General features: G+C 43.7%; 1 protein-coding gene across 1 annotated transcript in view; it reads left to right on the top strand.

Annotated features, from left to right (window-relative positions):
* Window positions 1–9,824: 9,824 nt before the first annotated feature.
* The window catches only part of LOC126183875 (uncharacterized), a 67,069-nt gene continuing 56,144 nt past the window's right edge, over window positions 9,825–20,749 (top strand). Inside the window, exon 1 of the mRNA XM_049926172.1 lies at window positions 9,825–9,907. The gene's annotated coding sequence lies outside the window, so the exon portion shown is untranslated. The remainder of the gene's footprint in view (window positions 9,908–20,749) is intronic.

Here is a 20,749-nt window from a genome sequence, read left to right as displayed (position 1 = left end):
TGAAATCTTGAGTTTACAAACAAATATGACGCGGCAAGAAATCCGAGAAACATTTCCCTCCCACAGAGTGATAATTACCTTACAGTGAAGCTTTACACACTTGTGTGTTTTGGTTTTCGTTTGATTTTGTATTCAATAACTGATAAATGGCGGGGGGAATTATTTAGTGTAAGACGGGGCTTCGAACCTCCCAAGCACGAGATGAGTGCCTTGCATTACTATTATGCTACCTCCCTCGGTGGTTGTGTATTTGGTGTGTCTGAGAGTGCACCAGATCGTATCATATTTCAGTGTCCCAAGTACGAACAGATCTCCTATTAGTGGAACCAGATGGTAAGAACGAGGAATATTTAGGGCTTGGTACGAGAAAAGGATAGCCTTAAGACTGCAAAAAGCCCATCGGAACGAATTAGATAGGACTGGTTATTAAAAAGAGAGGACCACACCGTGGCAGATATGGAAAACCACCTTCTGCGGGGCCAAGAAGCCAGAAGTAGCCAACCGGCAGAAATCAGTTGTGGTATCAACCACTGAAAGAAAATTAAATATTGTACATTAGTACAGCATCAGCGCAGAACGGTTTTGTAGTTGGGTGAGGGGCTGTATTGTAATACTAAAGGCATAAATCTATTCAGATCCACACTACCAAATCCGCTTTGTGGCTGGTAAATTCTCCACCTCTTGCATTCTTTTACACTCCAAGTATTTTCTAAGGCGATTTTCCATTCAACTGATCCAGAAACTTAAAGTAGTATTGACCTAATATTGCTTTAACTTTTGCAAAATCATAACGATCGCTTTTTCATTTCGGAAAACACTTGGCAAAGGTTTTCTAGCAGATGAAATCAACTTTGTCTTGAAATAGGGCCATCTCCTGTCACGCAACACATTGACTCTCGCTCCGTTTCAAACTCGGCGAGGGCACCAGTGTCTCATCCACAGTATCAAAAAGCTGTATAAATACGATTGCTTTCTTCTTAAAATGATTCAAACGTAGATGCGGAAATGTCTTTTCTGATTTGTCGGCATTCAATAACTGCGTCGTCCATCATGCATAAAGCTTTCTCAAAACTACTTCTTCGTGTTAAATGTAGCGCAGTGTTTCTTCTAAACTGTCTATGGAGTGAGTTGCCTTTCTCTTTTGCTGAAGTTCTTCTGCAAACGAGGAACTGATTAGAACAATGAAAGTAATAGCAAAATGATGTGCAATCGATATGCCTAAAGGAAAGTTATAAAAATTAATTGTGCAGTTATAGAAACAGTATGCGTAGGTCAACTGAAAACAACAAACGGATGGGCACTTCAAGAAAGAAGGTAAAAATGGCTTGAAGTTCATCTGGGAAACTGATTGATGTATTCAAAAGTAAATACCAGGTGTGACTTAAAGAGAGAGTCTATAGCTAGTGTGCAGTCAGCACTAACCTGTGGGAGTGAAACTTGAAAACAGATCAAAAATTAAGCAATGGAACGAAGCACGTTGAGCAAAACAACAAGGGACAGAAAAACAAGCAGATGGATAAGAAGAAAGATAAGAGTTTGGTGGTGGTAAGTTTCTATGGGACCAAACTGCTGAGGTCATCGGTCCCGAGGCGTACACACTACTTAATCTAACACGAACTAACTTACGCTAAGGACAACACACACACACCCATGCCCGAGGAGGACTCGAACCTCCGACGGGGGTAGCCGCGCGAAGCGTGGCAAGTCGCCCATGACCGTGCAGCTACCCCGCACGGCGATAGGAGTTGAGGCAGTGGCAATGACAGTCACAAAACTGAAATGGGGATTGACCAGGCGTGTAGCGAGATTAAACGAAGGCAGACGGACTAAGCCGATTCTGGGTTGGATTTCTCTTAATAGGAAAAGTCCTTTAGGACGACCTAAGGCGAGATGGATTGACGACATAAACGAACAAGCAGTGTGGGATCTTCCATTATTCTGCTGTAATATACCATTTGGTACACTGGTTTCGAAGGGTATGAGAAAGGAGTTAACCATTCTCGCTTCGTATTGGCGAGCATTTAACATCCCTTCAAAAATAACCAAATCAGTCTTGTTGTCATGTCCAGTAGCTTCAGTCGATTCAGTGTTGGATTTCTATCAATAGGAGAAACCCTAGAAGACGACCTAATGCGAGATGGATTGACGACATAAATGAACAAACAGTTCTTGCGGTATTCTGTTGGAATATGCCATTTGGTATTACCAAATCAGTCCTGTTGTCATATCCAGTAGCTTAAGTCGATTCTGTGTTGGATTTCTCTCAGTAGAAGCCCTAGAAGACGGCCTAATGCGAGATGGATTGACGACATAAATGAATAAACAGTGTGGGGTCTTGCGGTATTCTGTTGGAATATGCCATTTGATACACTGGTCATGAAGGCTATGAGACAGGGGTTTACCATTCTTGCCCCATATTGGCGAGCACTTAATCTTCCTTCAAAAATTCCCAAATCAGTCCTGTTGTCATATCGAATAGCTTCCGACACCATAATCCCAGGAGTTGGAGAGATATAAGTCTCGAGAATCGCTGGTTCTTGTGACGTTTCACCAAGTCATCTACGGTCACGCTGTCGTCAATCTGACCGCCAAAAACAGAAGCCCAGGTGACTCCGGCTCTACAGTACGCAATTCTCTGTTGGATTTGTTCGTGCGTAAGTTCGTAGCCTTTTTTTCCATAAGATTAATAAGCACAACAGATAAACACAACAGAGACTATAGTCATCAATAATATATTCTCCTTCACTATTTACAACAGTCTGCCAACGTTGGAGTAACTTTTCAATGCCGCCACTCTCGTGGTTTTGTGGCGGAGAACTCGTCGAGCTATGCTCGGAGCGTATTATCAAGTGGTTCAAATGTCTCTGAGCACTATGGGACTTAACGTCTGAGGTCATCAGTCCCCTAGAACTTAGAACTACTTAAACCTAACTAACCTAAGGACATCACACACATCTATGCCCGAGGCAGGATTCGAACCTGCGACCGTAGCGGTCGCGCGGTTCCAGACTGTAGCGCCTAGAACCGCTCGGCCACTCCGGCTGGCGGAGCGTATTATCACTCGAAATGGAAGTCCATTGACGGCTGCAGAGATCGGAAAAGATGAAAATCTGAGGGCGGGAGATCAAGTGAATAAGGTGTGTGCGCAATGACTTCCCAACACAACTCCTGTATAGTGTTTTTTGTCAATGTAGTAGACTGCGAGTGAGCGTTATTGTCGAGTAGCATCACTTCAAACAGTCTTACTTCTCGTTGTTCTTGGACTGCGTGTGCAAGACGTCTCAGTTTTTGACATTATGTCAGCAGTGGTGGTTACACCTCGGGGAGGTAGTACACGACACCGTCACTGTTCCGCCAGATGCATAGCTTTGTCTTTTGTGGATGCGCGCGCAGGTTTGTTTGGGCTCAACCATTCCCTTCTTTTTCTTATGTTAGCATAAAGAGACCATTCCTCATCAATAGTAACGATACAGGGTAGGAATGGTCGGTGTTGTTCACGATGAGCAAGCAGAGACGCGCATCGGGCCACCCGCTCATTTTTGTGATTTCGGCTTGGAGCATGTGGTAGCCATACACTCGATTTTTGAATCTTCTCAACTGAATGCAAATGTCGCACGATGGTGCAATGACCACAGCTCCTCACATTTACCAGTTATCGAGTTCACTGACTTGTGGGTTAATGCTTTTAAACGAACTTAATCACACCCGAAGATGTTCCTGAAAGGGAAGAGTCACTAATGTAAAAACGATCCTCCTTGAAACGAGAAAACTATTTTCTTGTCGTGCTCTGTCTAATGGCATTATCCCCATACATGGCGCAAATGTTTCTGGCTGCCTCTGCTGTTGTCACCCATCTATTGAACTCAAACAGTGTAACGTTTATACACTCCTGGAAATGGAAAAAAGAACACATTGACACCGGTGTGTCAGACCCACCATACTTGCTCCGGACACTGCGAGAGGGCTGTACAAGCAATGATCACACGCACGGCACAGCGGACACACCAGGAACCGCGGTGTTGGCCGTCGAATGGCGCTAGCTGCGCAGCATTTGTGCACCGCCGCCGTCAGTGTCAGCCAGTTTGCCGTGGCATACGGAGCTCCATCGCAGTCTTTAACACTGGTAGCATGCCGCGACAGCGTGGACGTGAACCGTATGTGCAGTTGACGGACTTTGTGCGAGGGCGTACAGTGGGCATGCGGGAGGCCCGGTGGACGTACCGCCGAATTGCTCAACACGTGGGGCGTGAGGTCTCCACAGTACATCGATGTTGTCGCCAGTGGTCGGCGGAAGGTGCACGTGCCCGTCGACCTGGGACCGGACCGCAGCGACGCACGGATGCACGCCAAGACCGTAGGATCCTACGCAGTGCCGTAGGGGACCGCACCGCCACTTCCCAGCAAATTAGGGACACTGTTGCTCCTGGGGTATCGGCGAGGACCATTCGCAACCGTCTCCATGAAGCTGGGCTACGGTCCCGCACACCGTTAGGCCGTCTTCCGCTCACGCCCCAACATCGTGCAGCCCGCCTCCAGTGGTGTCGCGACAGGCGTGAATGGAGGGACGAATGGAGACGTGTCGTCTTCAGCGATGAGAGTCGCTTCTGCCTTGGTGCCAATGATGGTCGTATGCGTGTTTGGCGCCGTGCAGGTGAGCGCCACAATCAGGACTGCATACTACCGAGGCACACAGGGCCAACACCCGGCATCATGGTGTGGGGAGCGATCTCCTACACTGGCCGTACACCACTGGTGATCGTCGAGGGGACACTGAATAGTGCACGGTACATCCAAACCGTCATCGAACCCATCGTTCTACCATTCCTAGACCGGCAAGGGAACTTGCTGTTCCAACAGGACAGTGCACATCCGCATGTATCCCGTGCCACCCAACGTGCTCTAGAAGGTGTAAGTCAACTACCCTGGCCAGCAAGATCTCCGGATCTGTCCCCCATTGAGCATGTTTGGGACTGGATGAAGCGTCGTCTCACGCGGTCTGCACGTCCAGCACGAACGCTGGTCCAACTGAGGCGCCAGGTGGAAATGGCATGGCAAGCCGTTCCACAGGACTACATCCAGCATCTCTACGATCGTCTCCATGGGAGAATAGCAACCTGCATTGCTGCGAAAGGTGGATATACACTGTACTAGTGCCGACATTGTGCATGCTCTGTTGCCTGTGTCTATGTGCCTGTTGTTCTGTCAGCGTGATCATGTGATGTATCTGACCCCAGGAATGTGTCAATAAAGTTTCCCCTTCCTGGGACAATGAATTCACGGTGTTCTTATTTCAATTTCCAGGACTGTATTTGCTATGAAAGCGGAACTGATAGACAATAAAAGCGGTTTAAAAGCTGTGAGCTGTCTGGGGAAGTTAACCTTGCATTACTGAGCAACTGTTTCACCAGGTATCCAGTCTAGCTTACCAAATTCCCAACCAGACTAACATTAATTATAATCTTTTAATAGTCATACGACAACCGGTGATATATATATATATATAAGAGAATTTAGATAAAAAGAAATAAATCAGTTTACATTTGGAAATTTATTTTAACATTGATCATTGAAATTTCAGCATATTAAACTTGATTCCTAACTAAACTGGTGGCTTATTTAGGATTGTGAAAATGTGAGATTGTAATCTTACAGAACACATCATATATGGAGCCAAGATTGGGAGACTGCATACAACACTGCATTCATAAAACAACACACAAAGAACGTTGAAACATATGCAAGAGAAAATTAACCACTGCCAACCGATTCAATTTTCACCCAAAGAAGTTACGTTCGTAGCACAATCCTGTCCGTCATGTAATTACCACACACTGGTATACTAAATTCATATTAACTCTCTGTGAAATCTTCCCGAAAAGAATAGCTGAGGGCTACTTTAATGATTACACCACATGCTTCACGTGGTCAACTTGGTTTACACAAAGCGTGTAACTCCACAATAATTTTGATAATTAAAATAAATTAGATCGAAAAGCAATTTACAAAAGAAAAAACCTCGAACTGGTTACTATCGTCTTACTATTAACCTGGTGGGTCAAACAATTGTATAAGCACGTGGTACTGGTCTCACAAAGTACACCCCACGTGGGTTGAACATAAAGAAAAGTTGCTATATTGAAAAATATTGTCAAGACGAGACGTTATAATCTCACGCACATTCGCACTGAAGATTGATGATGCTAGTTAGAGTTACTGATCAACACGTGGTTCCACTTTACTCACAAAGTAGTGACAAAGCAACTACCGGAATATATTCTGAACTTCACACTCGAATTACACTGCGTTGCAATTTAAGATAACATTAGATATTTTAGAGCTAAACCTGAAATAAAGGTGATTAAATTTTCAGTTAGGCTGAACTTAAGAAATCCATTGTCCTATGGACTTAGCAGACATGCGCTTAGCCGGAGATCTTACCACTTCAGACGCTCGCCACGGACAGACTGACCTGGTCCCTTTCTGAGGGTGGCTCACAAATACAAACGGAAGTGGCCAGAGGGGCAGCTTCCTATACCAACATGACAAGAGACGGACAGGACCATACTAAGGATAGAAACCTCTTTGCTTTTAGAAAGCGTAGCTACCTGTTCCGACGCTGGTCCTACTGTTCTCTAGCAGACAGGCTTGTCTGCTACCCTGAGGCATGCAACTAGAAATACATTTGCTCATTCATCCTCTCACACAGAAGGGAAGGGGGTTGACAGTATCTTATAATATACAGTATATAAAAGAAAGCGGATGTAGGTTCCGTATGAGACTGTGTGACATGAATTACATATAAACTGTGTTTTAAAGTGTAGTAGTGTGACAGATCGTTCTTGTTTACGTGTAAAAGTAACACGTTCCACTACTCAGTCTCCTCCCAGATAGTCAGAAACGCCACAGTAAATTTAGAATAGGAATTTATGCGGTAAATGACAACAGATTTAAGAAATTAACATGAAAGGAATCCAACAGAGACCTTTCAACAGGAGAATATGTCGGAAATATTTCAGTTTTTCCTCTTGGCGCCCCAATTTCTAGTGTCCACAGCTCGACTCGCTATCTCCAAATGACGAAATGATAATATGTACAGTCAAATAGCTACAGGGAATTACAAAAAAATTACAGTTGATAAATACACCTATGGCAACATGAATGCCAAAATGCCAATCAAAAACACTACGAATTTATGTACCAACCTAAAGTATGATACGGTCTGAGTTGTAAAAAGACGCATGACAAATCGAGATCTCAACCCAGTTTCCATTAATGTGTTCTCAACGGTTCGTGTTGACACTCTGGCTGTAACATCTCGCTAAACTTGAATTGTTTTCATTCTTTCTAAATAGAACAATTGTAAGATTTTCTTGTGGTGCCTACTGTTTGCCACACTGTTATCCAGAGTCCAGTTCGTCAGCTCTCGGTCTCCAGTCATTGGCCTACAGCCATCAACTGCGATCTATCGCTTATATGCTCTCATGTCTGTCATGCCAAAGATTCGACCCGTCTCAAAGTCAGAAAGATGGTGATAAACTGCACTTGCACAACCTATGGGCATGGTGTGATGCAATCTCCGCTTGGAAAGTGCTACTAACGTTACACACACCAACTTGGATGCAAAAAAGTTAAACTTGTAGTGTATGAAGGAATCTGGATAAGACCTATGTTGAGCAGTGATGGAAGATGACCGAGTTAGGAAACTGCTGCGGAAGCAAAGGGAACTTCACAGCAAACATAAACATAGCCAAAGCCTTGCAGACAAACAAAAATTACGCGAAGCGAAATGTAGTGTGAGGAGGGCTATGCGAGAGGCGTTCAATTAATTCGAAAGTAAAGTTCTATGTACTGACTTGGCAGAAAATCCTAATAAATTTTGGTCTTATGTCAAAGCGGTAGGTGGATCAAAACAAAATGTCCAGACACTCTGTGACCAAAATGGTACTGAAACAGAGGATGACAGACTAAAGGCCGAAATACTAAATGTCTTTTTCCAAAGCTGTTTCACAGAGGAAGACTGCACTGTAGTTCCTTCTCTAGATTGTCGCACAGATGACAAAATGGTAGATATCGAAATAGACGACAGAGGGATACAGAAACAAATAAAATCGCTCAAAAGAGGAAAGGCCGCTGGACCTGATGGGATACCAGTTCGATTTTACACAGAGTACGCGAAGGAACTTGCCCCCCCCCCCCCCCCCCCTTCTTGCAGCGTTGTACCGTAGGTCTCTAGAAGAGTGTAGCGTTCCAAAAGATTGGAACAGGGCACAGGTCATCCCCGTTTTCAAGAAGGGACGTCGAACAGATGTGCAGAACTATAGACCTATATCTCTAACGTCGATCAGTTGTAGAATTTTTGAACACGTATTATGTTCGAGTATAATGACTTTTCTGGAGACTAGAAATCTACTCTGTAGGAATCAGCATGGGTTTCGAAAAAGACGCGCTATTCGTCCACGAGACTCAGAGGGCCATAGACACGGGTTCCCAGGTAGATGCCGTGTTTTTTGACTTCCGCAAGGCGTTCGATACAGTTCTCCACAGTCCTTTAATGAACAAAGTAAGAGTATATGGACTATCAAATCAATTGCGTGATAGGATTGAAGAGTTCCTAGATAACAGAACGCAGCATGTCATTCTCAATGGAGAGAAGTCTTCCGAAGTAAGAGTGATTTCAGGTGTGCCGCAGGGGAGTGTCATAGGACCGTTGCTATTCACAATATACATAAATGACCTTGTGGAGGACATCAGAAGTTCACTGAGGCTTTTTGCGGATGATGCTGTGGTGTATCGAGAGGTTGTAACAATGGAAAATTGTACTGAAATGCAGGAGGATCTGCAGCGAATCGACGCATGGTGCAGGGAATGGCAACTGAATCTCAATGTAGACAAGTGTAATGTGCTGCGAATACATAAAAAGATAGTTCCCTTATCATTTAGCTACAAAATAGCAGGTCAGCAACTGGAAGCAGTTAATTCCACAAATTATCTGGGAGTAGGCATTAGGAGTGATTTGAAATGGAATGATCATATAAAGTTGATCGTCGGTAAAGCAGATGCCAGACTGAGATTCATTGGAAGAATCCTAAGGAAATGCAATCCGAAAACAAAGGAAGTAGATTACAGTACGCTTGTTCGCCCACTGCTTGAATACTGCTCAACAGTGTGGGATCCGTACCAGACAGGGTTGATAGAAGAGATAGAGAAGATCCAACGGAGAGCAGCACGCTTCGTTACAGGATCATTTAGTAATCGCGAAAGCGTTACGGAGATGATAGATAAACTCCAGTGGAAGACTCTGCAGGAGAGACGCTCAGTAGCTCGGTACGGGCTTTTGTTAAAGTTTCGAGAACATACCTTCACCGAAGAGTCAAGCAATATATTGCTCCCTCCAACGTATATCTCGCGAAGAGACCATGAGGATAAAATCAGTGAGATTAGAGCCCACACAGAAGCATACCGACAATCCTTCTTTCCAGGAACAATACGAGACTGGAATAGAAGGGAGAACCGATAGAGGTACTCAGGGTACCCTCCGCCACACACCGTCACGTGGCTTGCGGAATATGGATGTAGATGTAGATGTAGAAGATGATAGTCAACGCTTGCTTTGTACCAGGTCCAGGAATTTCCTACTCGCCTTCGTACATGGTGAAGGCCAACTTTCCGTGGAGGTGGCCAAGACCAACTCGAACCGTGTGAGCTGCAGCCACGGGGCTGGTCTCGCGCTGGCGCAGTTGAGTGGGGATTGAGAGGCCGCTACCCCTCCTCCTCCTGCGACTCGGCGGCTCTCGCGTTCAGCGCCCAGAACTCAGTAGCGTGCCGCACTTCTAAGGAGACGCTCGCTAATGTCGACATCCACGTCTATCCGGAGATCCCGCTATCTCGCTAACTGCAGCTAAGTCGAGTGAGTATTGTGGCAGACACTTTCGCGTGCTAGCGAGCTACGATTGCAGTTCCAGTTCTTATTTTATCATCCAGCGCTGCTCTAACTACGGACATTGCTTAAATAAATCTGCAGATTCTCTCCCCGATATTGGTTTCGTTCGTGTAAGGGTTTCATTCGCAATGATGTCGCTCATGACATATACGAAAGAAGCAAAAATAATTTCCAGCTTACCGGCTGCATCCGTAGAATACGCGAGTTCCACAAAATGTTTGTTGCAGGCTTCACAACTTCTTAATTGATAAGAGTCTCGCCAGGTCGTACGTAAAATCTATGAACGCTACAAATAATTCAATACCTCCTCTTGCTGACAGTACGGGTAATGTAACTGATGATGATAAACAGAAGGCCGAAATTCTAAACCTAGCTTTCAAAAACTCGTTTACGGTAGAGGACTGCAGCACCATTCCCCCTTTCAATTATCGAACAAACGAAAGGATGGCTGCCATAGTGTTTAGTGCATCTGGGATTGTAAAATAGTTAAGATCCTTAGACGTCATGAATGCATCTGGCCCAGACGTATCCCCGTAAGATTTTATGTTGACTATGCTACAAATATAGCACCATTCTTATCCATCATCTATCAGAGATCATTGGAACAGCGGAAAGTTCCACGGGACTGGAAGAAGGCCCAGGTCATAGCAATCTATAAAAAGGGTAGAAAATCGGATGCACATAATTACCGGCCAATTTCACTGACATCGATTTGTTGTAGAATCATGGAAAATATTTTGTGTTCAGACGCAATGACCTTTCTAAACTCTGAAAAACTCATCTGCAGAAACCAGCACGGTTTTAGGAAACAGCGGTCATGCGAGACACAGCTGGCCCTCTTTGTGCATGATATACAACAGGCTCTAGATACCGGCTCCCAGGTTGATGCCGTATTTCTCGACTTTGAAAGGCGTTCGACTCAGTTCCGCACTGTCGCATGTTACAAGAAGTGCGCGCTTATGGTCTGTCCGATGACATATGCGGTTGGATAGAAAGTTTTCTAACAGACAGGGAGCAGTATGTCGTCCTGAACGGGGTGACTTCAACAGAAACAAGCGTAACTTCAGGTGTGCCCCAGGGCAGCGTAATAGGTCCTCTGCTTTTTACGATTTGCATAAACGATCTGGTTGATGGTATTGACAGCGGCCTTAGACGGTTTGCCGATGATACTGTAGTCTACAGGAAAGCAGAATCACACGAAAGTTGTGAAGAAATCAATGAGGATTTGCAGAAAATAAATGCGTGGTGTAATGACTCGCAGTTATCTCTCAATATTAGTAAGTGTAACCTGCTGCGTATAACAATTCGAAAATCCCCATTAATGTACGAGTACAAAATAAATGCCCAGTCTTTGGAAGCGGTAACGTCCGTCAACTATCTGGGTGTGACTATTCGAAATGATCTCAAACGGAATGATCAGATTACACAAGTAACGGGTAAGGCGAACTTTAGATTGCGGTTTATTGGTAGAATCCTGAAGCGATGCAGTCCTTCAACACAGGAAATAGCTTACAATTTCGTCCAGTCTTGGAGTATTGTTCGTCTGTATGGGATCCTTACCAGCTGCATCTGATTCAAGAGCTTGAGAAGGTCCAAAGAAGAGCGGCAAGATTCGTGACTGGTACATTTAGCCATCGCGAGAGCGTTACAAATCTCATAGAAAATTTGAAGTGTGACACACTTGCAGATAGACGGTGCGCTAAACGGAAGGGGCTGCTCACTAAATTCCGAAACCCTATCTTCACCGAGGATGTAGAGCATATACCGGGAGATCAAAAAGTCAGTATAAATTTGAAATCTGAATAAATCACGGAATAATGTAGATAAAGAGGTACAAATTGACACGCATGCTTGGAATGATATGGGGTGTTATTAGAACCAAAAAATACAAAAGTTCAAAAAGTGCCCGACAGCTAGCGCTTCATCTGATCAGAATAGCAATAATTAGCATAACAAAGTAAGACAAAGCAAAGATGATGTTCTTTACAGGAAATGCTCAATATGCCCACTATCATTCCTCAACAATAGCTGTAGTCGAGGAATAATGTTGTGAACAGCGCTGTAAAGCGTGTCCGGAGGTATGGTGAGGCATTGGCGTCGGATGTTGCCTTTCAGCAGCCCTAGAGATGTCGGTCGATCACGATACACTTGCGACTTCAGGTAACCCCAAAGCCAATAATCGCACAGACTGAGGCCTAGGGACCTGGGAGGCCAAGCATGACGAAAGTGGCGGCTGAGCACACGATCATCACCAAACGACGCGCGCAAGAGATCTTTTACGTGTCTAGCAATATGGGCTGGTTCTAATAAAACCCCAAGTCATTCCAAGCATGTGTGTCACTTTTTGCCTCTCTATCTACATCATTCCGTGGTTTACTACGTTTTCAATTTTATACTGACTTTTTGATCATTGCGCGATTTGAAAGTTGGTAGTAATAATACCACCAACTTTCAAATCGCGCAATGATCACCATTCAAAGATAAGGGAAATAAGAGCTCGTACTGAGGCGTTCAGACAGTCATATTTCCTTCGCGCGATCCGCGAGTGGAACAGAAGGGGGGAAACATGACTGGCGCGAATTGTGCCCTGCGCCACACACCGCTTGATGGTTAGCGGAGTATATATGTAGATGTAGAAAGAGTTTCGTAGCTGCATGATAAATCCTGTACTGGAATTTCTCAACCTACAGTTCCTCAATTGTAATTACATTCATTTGCTTTCCGACATGCGTTGAGTAGACATGTTCGACCACTACATCCAGTGCTCATGTCTCTGACTTAGTACGCGATCTCTACGAAATACACAGCTTTTGTACGGCCGCACACTACTGAACTTCTTATTTTAATGTTCCTCCGTACAATCGTCGCGAAAATTATGTTCCGGTGAACTACAGAAAGCGAACATTCACATTTTTGCAGAGGTTTCCCCACTTCACAAACAGTGTAAAACATCCTCACTTACACAGTCTGTCCAAAGGCTTCCGAGACTGACTTTATTTCTGGAGTATAAGCGACGTCATGCAGTAACTACGGCGGCAGCTTGAAGGGGCAGATGTAAACAGCAGATTGACGTTCGACCAGTCACCTGTGAGCAGGCAGTGTTAAGTGGTAGACGTGTGCCCATAGTGCGTCAACGTTATTGTGTCACAAATCGCAGTGAAGCAACATCTCTAAATAAAGTGCTCAAGACACTCTCCAGACTGTTCTGAGAAAGAGAAAAGTGTGTGCAAAGTCCGTCACTCTCGAGGAAAAAAAAAAAAAAAAAAAAAAAACGACGCGTGAACGCCTGCCGCGACTTGATCAAAATGCAAAACGCGGACATTTCTTTTCTGGAAAAAACTCATCACTTGCGGCAAGACTTGGTGTTATCAATGCGAACTCACCACAAAACAACACAGAGCAGAAATTCACGAGAAAGGTCAACGCTTTCACGCCATAAACGACATTCAAGTCAATATGATGTGCAAGTTGAACAACATCCCAAGGGAGGACTTTTCTGACAGTTCCACATGTCTGTATGAACTTCCTGTGCGCTGCATTCAAGTGAGAGGGGGTGGGGGATACTATGTAGAAAATCTGATGTATTAAAACCAAATTCATAACGTTCCAATATCTTTTTATTAATCCAGCCTCGAAACATTTTGGACTGACGGGGTGGATTCGGTTATTAAGACTTCTGATTGCGCTCTAAATTCAGATAGCTGTAATGCGGATACGGAAGACACGTGACTACAATCGTCGTCCACTCTGGATCATCATCACAATTAATGCTATTCTTCGTCCCGTGGCCTCCTGCGGCTCTTCTCTGAAAGTCGTTCTGAGAAAGTAGTTAACATGTCTAAGTTGGAATTTCGTTCTTCTGTTCCAACGCTACCCTGTCCTACCTATAATTGTAATATTGTAGAGTAACTGACATAATAAAAGTACAGTCACAATTCTGTTGGTGGAGACAGGACATAGAATATATTAAGATAGACAGCAGGGCATGGGCGCAAGAACTATTTCGTTAACACTATACGTTTGGAAAGTCAACTCTTGTAAATAATACTCATTTTTTGACACTCGTTGTAGCTGTTGTTATTACTCGTTGACTTGAAAACAATCGAGGTATGCCTGGATTTTGAAAGTGCTTAAGAAAAATATATTAATCTTCTTCTTGGTCTCAATGTTAAGTCGTAATTCCTACAAGAAAATCATTAATAATGTAGTTCTGTGATCATCTAAAAATAATGTAATCAGATATAAATAAGTTTTCTTCGAAATGAAACACCAGTTTAAATCATCATGTATATTCTCTCACTCTTGAATAAGAACAAAAAAAATGTTCACATTTCTTCACACATCAGTAATATATTTCACATGTGTGAAACGGAGATAAGTTACACTCTTGCCTCCACGCGTCTAATCGTCGAAACTGTTATAACACGACTTCACTATTTCACAGTTCACAACCAACTCCTCACAGAAAAAAATAGCATAAATCAAAGATACAGTAGCTTTACATAGATAGCTCACAGGATATGATTCATATCGATATTTCCTCACAGGTGACTTAAGTAGAATAGTGTATGTAAAATAGTAAGTTCTGCATCTTTGTTAAATTTTAATAATCAATCAGTTTTAGAAACAACAAATTATAATGGGTTTTCAACAGTTTCATATGCAGTTACGATCAAAATTCTCTGCTGATAACTGGTAAGTGGATATTGAATTAACAACATATGAAAATGTTCTCAGCAGAAACTCGAAAATAAAAAAACGTAGGTTTTCAAATTAAAGGAAGATAAATAAATGTGTCGTATGAAATATGGGTCCCTGAACATAGAAATAAACCAATAAACTCACACTGAGAAAATATGCTCTCCAATATTACAAAGTATTAGTAAATCAGGAGGTGTATCGTGTTGCACAATTAGTTACAGCGGTATTGCCGCCTTCTATACTCCAGAGTTACACTGGTGTAGGCTCGTAACACTGTCAGTTACGACTTGAACTCCGACGAGCTCGTCTGTCTCCTGAAAGAAAGGTTGGGGGTTAAACGTCCCAACAATGATGAGATTATTGTGGACATATACTGGGATCCGACATGGATGTGTGCTGCACCTCCTACACCTATGTGTGTGGGACCAGCTGCAAATAAGACTAACGGGGGATAATTAACATATACTAAGAAGGACAGCATGAAAAGTCACAGGTTTCTTTGATCCATGGGAGAGCCTCACGGAGATGCTGAGAAACCTAAATTGACAGAGGCTTGAAGATGGACCTCAACTATCCCGCAAAAGCTTGGTTACAAATCTCCAAGAAGCAGCTTTAAGGGCGAATCTATGAATTTACTACAGTACCCTCCGTATTGCTCCGGCGCTCTGTAGGCGAATGGAAGGAAAAGAAGCCCTAGTGAGTGGTACAATAGGAAGCGGGAGAGGAGGAGATTATTGTTTAACGTTCCATCGACAACGAGGCCATTAGAGACGGCGCACGAGCTAGGATCGGGTAAGGAAACAGGCCGAACCCTTTCAAAGGATCCATCCCGATATTTACTTTCATCGATTTAGGGAGATTACAGAAAACCTAAATCTGGAGACCGGACTTAGACTTGAACGGTCATCCTTCTGAATGCGAGGCCAATGTGCTGGCCACTGGGCCACCCCACTCGATACAATAAGAAATACCTTCTACCAACACTTCACTGTGGTTTGCACAATATAGATGCAGATCGTTGGGGAGCATTATCGCCCATGATCTTTTGAACGGCATACCGGGATTCGGGTTCAGAGATTTAAAGAAATAACGGAAAACGTATAACTGAGTGGTCGGACGGAAAATCGAACCCACTCCTCCCGAATGCGAATCCAACTTCTTAAGCACCTCGCTAGGTGTGTCTCTGTAGTTGTGTACAGAAGTTAAACCGAGCGACATCTTCTCAGGTAGCGCCTGCCTGCCATTCAACCATAATTTTGTTGCACATATATCGCTTTTCATTAGTGATATTTGAAAGTCTGTTACAATGTAAGTTTCTCATTTATTTATATCAACCTACCTGGATATTTAAATTTCTCTCTTGTTGCAAACACAGCTGTCTGGTGTAAATGTTTGGTAGTGTGTTTTTTGTTTTATTCTGCATGACTTTTCAAGGGTTCTCCTTAAAGACTTATTATTTCACCTGCTTGATCTGGGTCACCAGGGGTATCAACAGGAAGATCGAACGAACATAAGCACACTCGAATGTTGACAGCAGTTCCCACACTGACGAAGACAACGTATCCCAGAAACTTCGCTCAGTGGGTGAGGGGTCAAATTAAGCAAACACGTGGCTTGGCGTAGATGCTCCAACATTTCTGAGAAAACGACAGCCAAAATTTTTCAGGTACTGTATGTGCCTCTTAGCGTGCGATGATTTTTGCCGACATGGTCATACAGTGGTTGGTGTCGCATCCTCTCAGTTTTGTGCCCCGTGTTCTAAACTAGTTTACGCCGGCCGCTGTGGCCGAGCGTTTCTAGGCGCTTCAGTCCGGAACCGCGCTGCTACTACGGTCGCAGGTTCGAATCCTGCCTCGGGCGTCGATATGTGTGATGTCCTTAGGTTAGTTAGGCTTAATTCATTCTAAGTTTAGGGGACTGATGACCTCAGATGTTAAGTCCCATAGTGCTCAGAGCCATTTGAACCATTTTTATAAACCAGTTTATTGGTTCAAATGGTTCTGAGCACTATTGGACTTAACATCTGAGGTCATCAGTCCCCTAGAACTTGAAGTACTTAAACCTAACCTAACCTAAGAACATCACACACATCCATGCCCGAGGCAGGATTCGAACCTGCGACCGTAGCAGTCGCGCGGTTCCGGACTGAAGCGCCTAGAACCGCTCGCCCACCGCGGCCGGCCCCAGGTTATTGCTTTTATTTATTTTATTTCTTTATTTTTTTCATTTATCGCCCGTGTCCGTTGAACGTTATTACACGAATGTTTGTTGTCAAGTTAAGGGATGTAAGAACGTTGTATTAATTGGAAAATTACAACTGGGTTTCACAATAAGTGCTATACATTGGTTATATAATATATGGATGTGAGATATTTTCAGGAGTCACAATCTTTTTAAATTCTCATATTCTTATATTTCATTCTTACATAAAATCTTATATTTTATTATTGTTTATCCATCAGGAAGATTTACTGCATTCCCCTGGATGATACCGATCGTAGAAACATTCGAAGCATAAAAATTTCGACCACCAGCGACATCGTGCTTAGGCATGTTTGTCACAGTGTGCCGCACGGAGTGGCCGGGCGGTTCGAGTCGCCATGTCACGGATTGCGCGGCCTCTCCCGCCGGAGGTTCGAGTCCTCCCCCGGGTATGCGTGTGTGTGTTCATAGCATAAGTAAGTTTAAGTTAGTTTAAGTAGTGTGTAAGTCTATGGACCGATGACTTCAGCAGTTTGGTCCCTTAGGAATTCACACATATACTTGTCACAGTGAGATTTCTTCGTATGAATCTCACTCGGGAAAGATACGTCGTTAACATTTGACATGATTTCACGCTTGGCAATACTTCCGCAGCAAACCATGCATAACGGATCACTTTACCGAAAACTGGCGCTTACAATTGGTTATGAATCAAGGCACGCTACAGGAATTTCACGGGTCAAATAATTTTATCATTGATTGATTGATTTATTTTTAATTCATTCACCAGACATACAATTAGTAGACGAATAAAGGCAACAGTATTTTAACATGCATTACCAACATTCTTGTAGTAATGTTCTACGGACATTGGCAGATAAATGGAAAACAAAAATAAAAATAATTATCGGGCTTCGAACACGGAGCGCAGAACTGTAAAACCGCGTGGCAGCTACTGTGCTACAGCCTCGGTCGAAAAATTTACCTACTTATAGGCTTATAAGGTGCCTTGAAAACTTTGACAGTCGTTTTCTCGGAAACGGTCCACTACCTACGGATGCCTAATTGGCCAGGGTGCGTGAACTCGTACGATCTGACCGAACATTATCCGTGAAAATGATTGCAGAAGAACTGAACATCGATCGAGAAACGGTTCGTCTAATAATAACTGAAGATCTTGGTATGGGAAAGATTTGTGCAAAAATGGTCCCCAAAAATCTCACACCACAACAGCGAGAAACACGAAAAAATGTGGCAGCCGATCTATTAGAGCAAACGGAAATCAATCCAGAATTGTTGAGCCGTGTTATCACTGGTGATGAACGTTGGTTTTTTCAGTACGATCCAGAGACAAAACGCCAAAGTTCGCAATGGTGCTCACAGGGATCACCCAGACCAAAAAAAGCTCGCATGTCAAAGTCAAAAGTGAAATGCATGCTTGTGTGCTTCTTTGATTCCAAGGGAATTGTTCATGAGGAGTGGGTGCCTCCTGGACAAACAGTTAAGCAATATTACGACAAAGAAATTTTAGAAAGACTTCATAAAAGAGTTCTTCGTGTCCGTGCCAACATTGCTGATAATTGGATTCTGCATCACACTAATGCGCCATCCCATACTGCTCTGTCAGTACAGCAATTTTTAACCTCAAAACAAATTTCAGTACTACCACAGCCACGTTATTCACCAGATATCGCTCTGTGCGACTTTTTTCTACTTCCAAGAGTCAAAACGGCCGTCAAGGGATACCATTTTCAAACAATACAAGATGTCCAAAACGCTGTGACGAGGATCTTGGAGGATATTATAGAAGATGAGTTCCAGAAGTGTTACAATTAACGGCAGTGTGTGCAATCAGAAGGGAACTACTTTGAAGGAGACAACACTAAACTCGAGTAAAACGATAAGGAACTTTTCTTTTTACATCAGTTTCATTACTTTATTGTTGCACCTGACTGTGTCTCTAGCGTTTAAAGTGGGTTAGTGTAGAATAATTACCGTATACACTACTTTTTCGTTAGTGCAATAGAATGTATGCAATTAAGGAATCCATCGAATTGTTACATTTCTGAGTTTCTCTGAAGGTCCATTTTTTGTTTTTTGTTTTGCTTCTGTCGCTACTTATATCCAGGTAACTCATCGATGATTGTGACTTACGTAATAACATCTTGTATTTGATCGAGGTATTTTAAACAGATTTAACAAAAGTTGATACATTCATCTCACGAGATTTCACTTTGCTAAAAGATAATGAGTAGCCAAGTCTTCATATTTGTTCTGAAAGGATTTAATTCATAGAAGAGCCATTGGGAAGAAGTAGTACCGAATTGTTTACATAGAGTGACGTCAGATTAAGTTGTTGATGCTGTAAGTTGGAGGACTCATAACGGGACATGACGGTAGGTGGCTGACATATGTCCATTACTTGTCCGTAGTGCACTGGGCATTTAGCATTCGTTGGTTCACTAACAGGAATACTGCTCTGGATGCAGTAACTTCTATGTTGGAAATGGCAATGGTTAACCATAGCTAAATCATGGTTGTATTGTACAACTAACAAGGAAAGTGCGTGACCTAGAACGCTCATAATCGAACGAAAAAGTGCTTAGAATATAAATCGTTCGTCCTAAAAACAGTGACATGAGCCAATCGCACCCAAAACTGTGCATGTTCAAATGGTTCAAATGGCTCTGAGCACTATGGGACTTAACATCTATGGTCATCAGTCCCCTAGAACTTAGAACTACTTAAACCTAACTAACCTAAGGACAGCACACAACACCCAGTCATCACACGGCAGAGAAAATCCCTGACCCCGCAGGGAATCGAACCCGGGAACTGTGCATGTTACCACAAGAGACATTTGGATGATCACCTATTCAAGATATAAGAGAGAAACGTAGGTAACGTGAAGATACAAAATATCGGTATAAAATACTTGTTCCCACCTCTCGCCATTTGAGGGTACGTCCAGCATAGTCGATTGCGCGGGGTAGCCGTGCGGTCTATGCGTCTTCTCACGGTTCGCGCGGTTCCCCCCGTCGGAAGTTCGAGTCCTCCCTCGGGCATGGGTGTGTGTGTTGTCCCTAGCGTAAGTTAGTTTAAGTTAGATTAAGTAGTGCGTAAGCCTAGGAACCGATAACCTCAACAGTTTGGTCCCATAGCCCTTACGAAAAAATTTCCAATTTTTCTAGCATTGTCAACATGATCGTTTTGGTGGTCCAGGTGTTATGGTTTGGGGAGGCATAATGTTGTACTGGCCTTCCGACTTCCAAATCTTTGAACACGGTACACTCACCGGTCAGTGTTATTGTGGCACTGTCCTCTTTCCCCAAGTCAGTCTTTTCAGTAGGCATTTGGCCCTGACTTTATTTATTATGGATGACAATGCAAGACCGCATCGAACAGCGCAGGTGAAGGAACTCTTGGAATGAGAGAATGTTCGGCGAATGGACTGGTCTAACCGTTCCCTCGACTTAAAGTCCATCGAGAACGTGTGGGATGCGTTGAGGAGACGTACTGCAGAATCTCCACGTGCACCAACGACCATCCAACACTTGTCAACTTCACTGATGCAGGTATGGAACGCCTTACCACAAGAACTCCTTAACAATCTTGTGACCGGCATGGAAGCAGGTCGCTCTAGGAACGAAGGATGCCAAGCGACTGGAAAACGGCGCAGGTCATTCCCGTTTTCAAGAAGTGTCCTAGGACAGATACTCATACTATAGGCTTGTATCAACAGCCTCAATCTGTAGCAGAACTATGGAATGTTGCATCGTAATTCAGAACAACGGCCGGCCGGAGTGGCCGAGCGGTTCTAGGCGCTACAATCTGGAACCGCGCGACCGCTACGGTCGCAGGTTCGAATCCTGCCTCGGGCATGGATGTGTGTGATGTCCTTAGGTT

The sequence above is a fragment of the Schistocerca cancellata genome, chromosome 4 (assembly GCF_023864275.1).
Source record: "Schistocerca cancellata isolate TAMUIC-IGC-003103 chromosome 4, iqSchCanc2.1, whole genome shotgun sequence".
NCBI classification, from domain to species: domain Eukaryota; kingdom Metazoa; phylum Arthropoda; class Insecta; order Orthoptera; family Acrididae; genus Schistocerca; species Schistocerca cancellata.
Note: the sequence above shows the minus strand (reverse complement) of the source record. Positions and strands in the feature narration are given on the sequence as shown.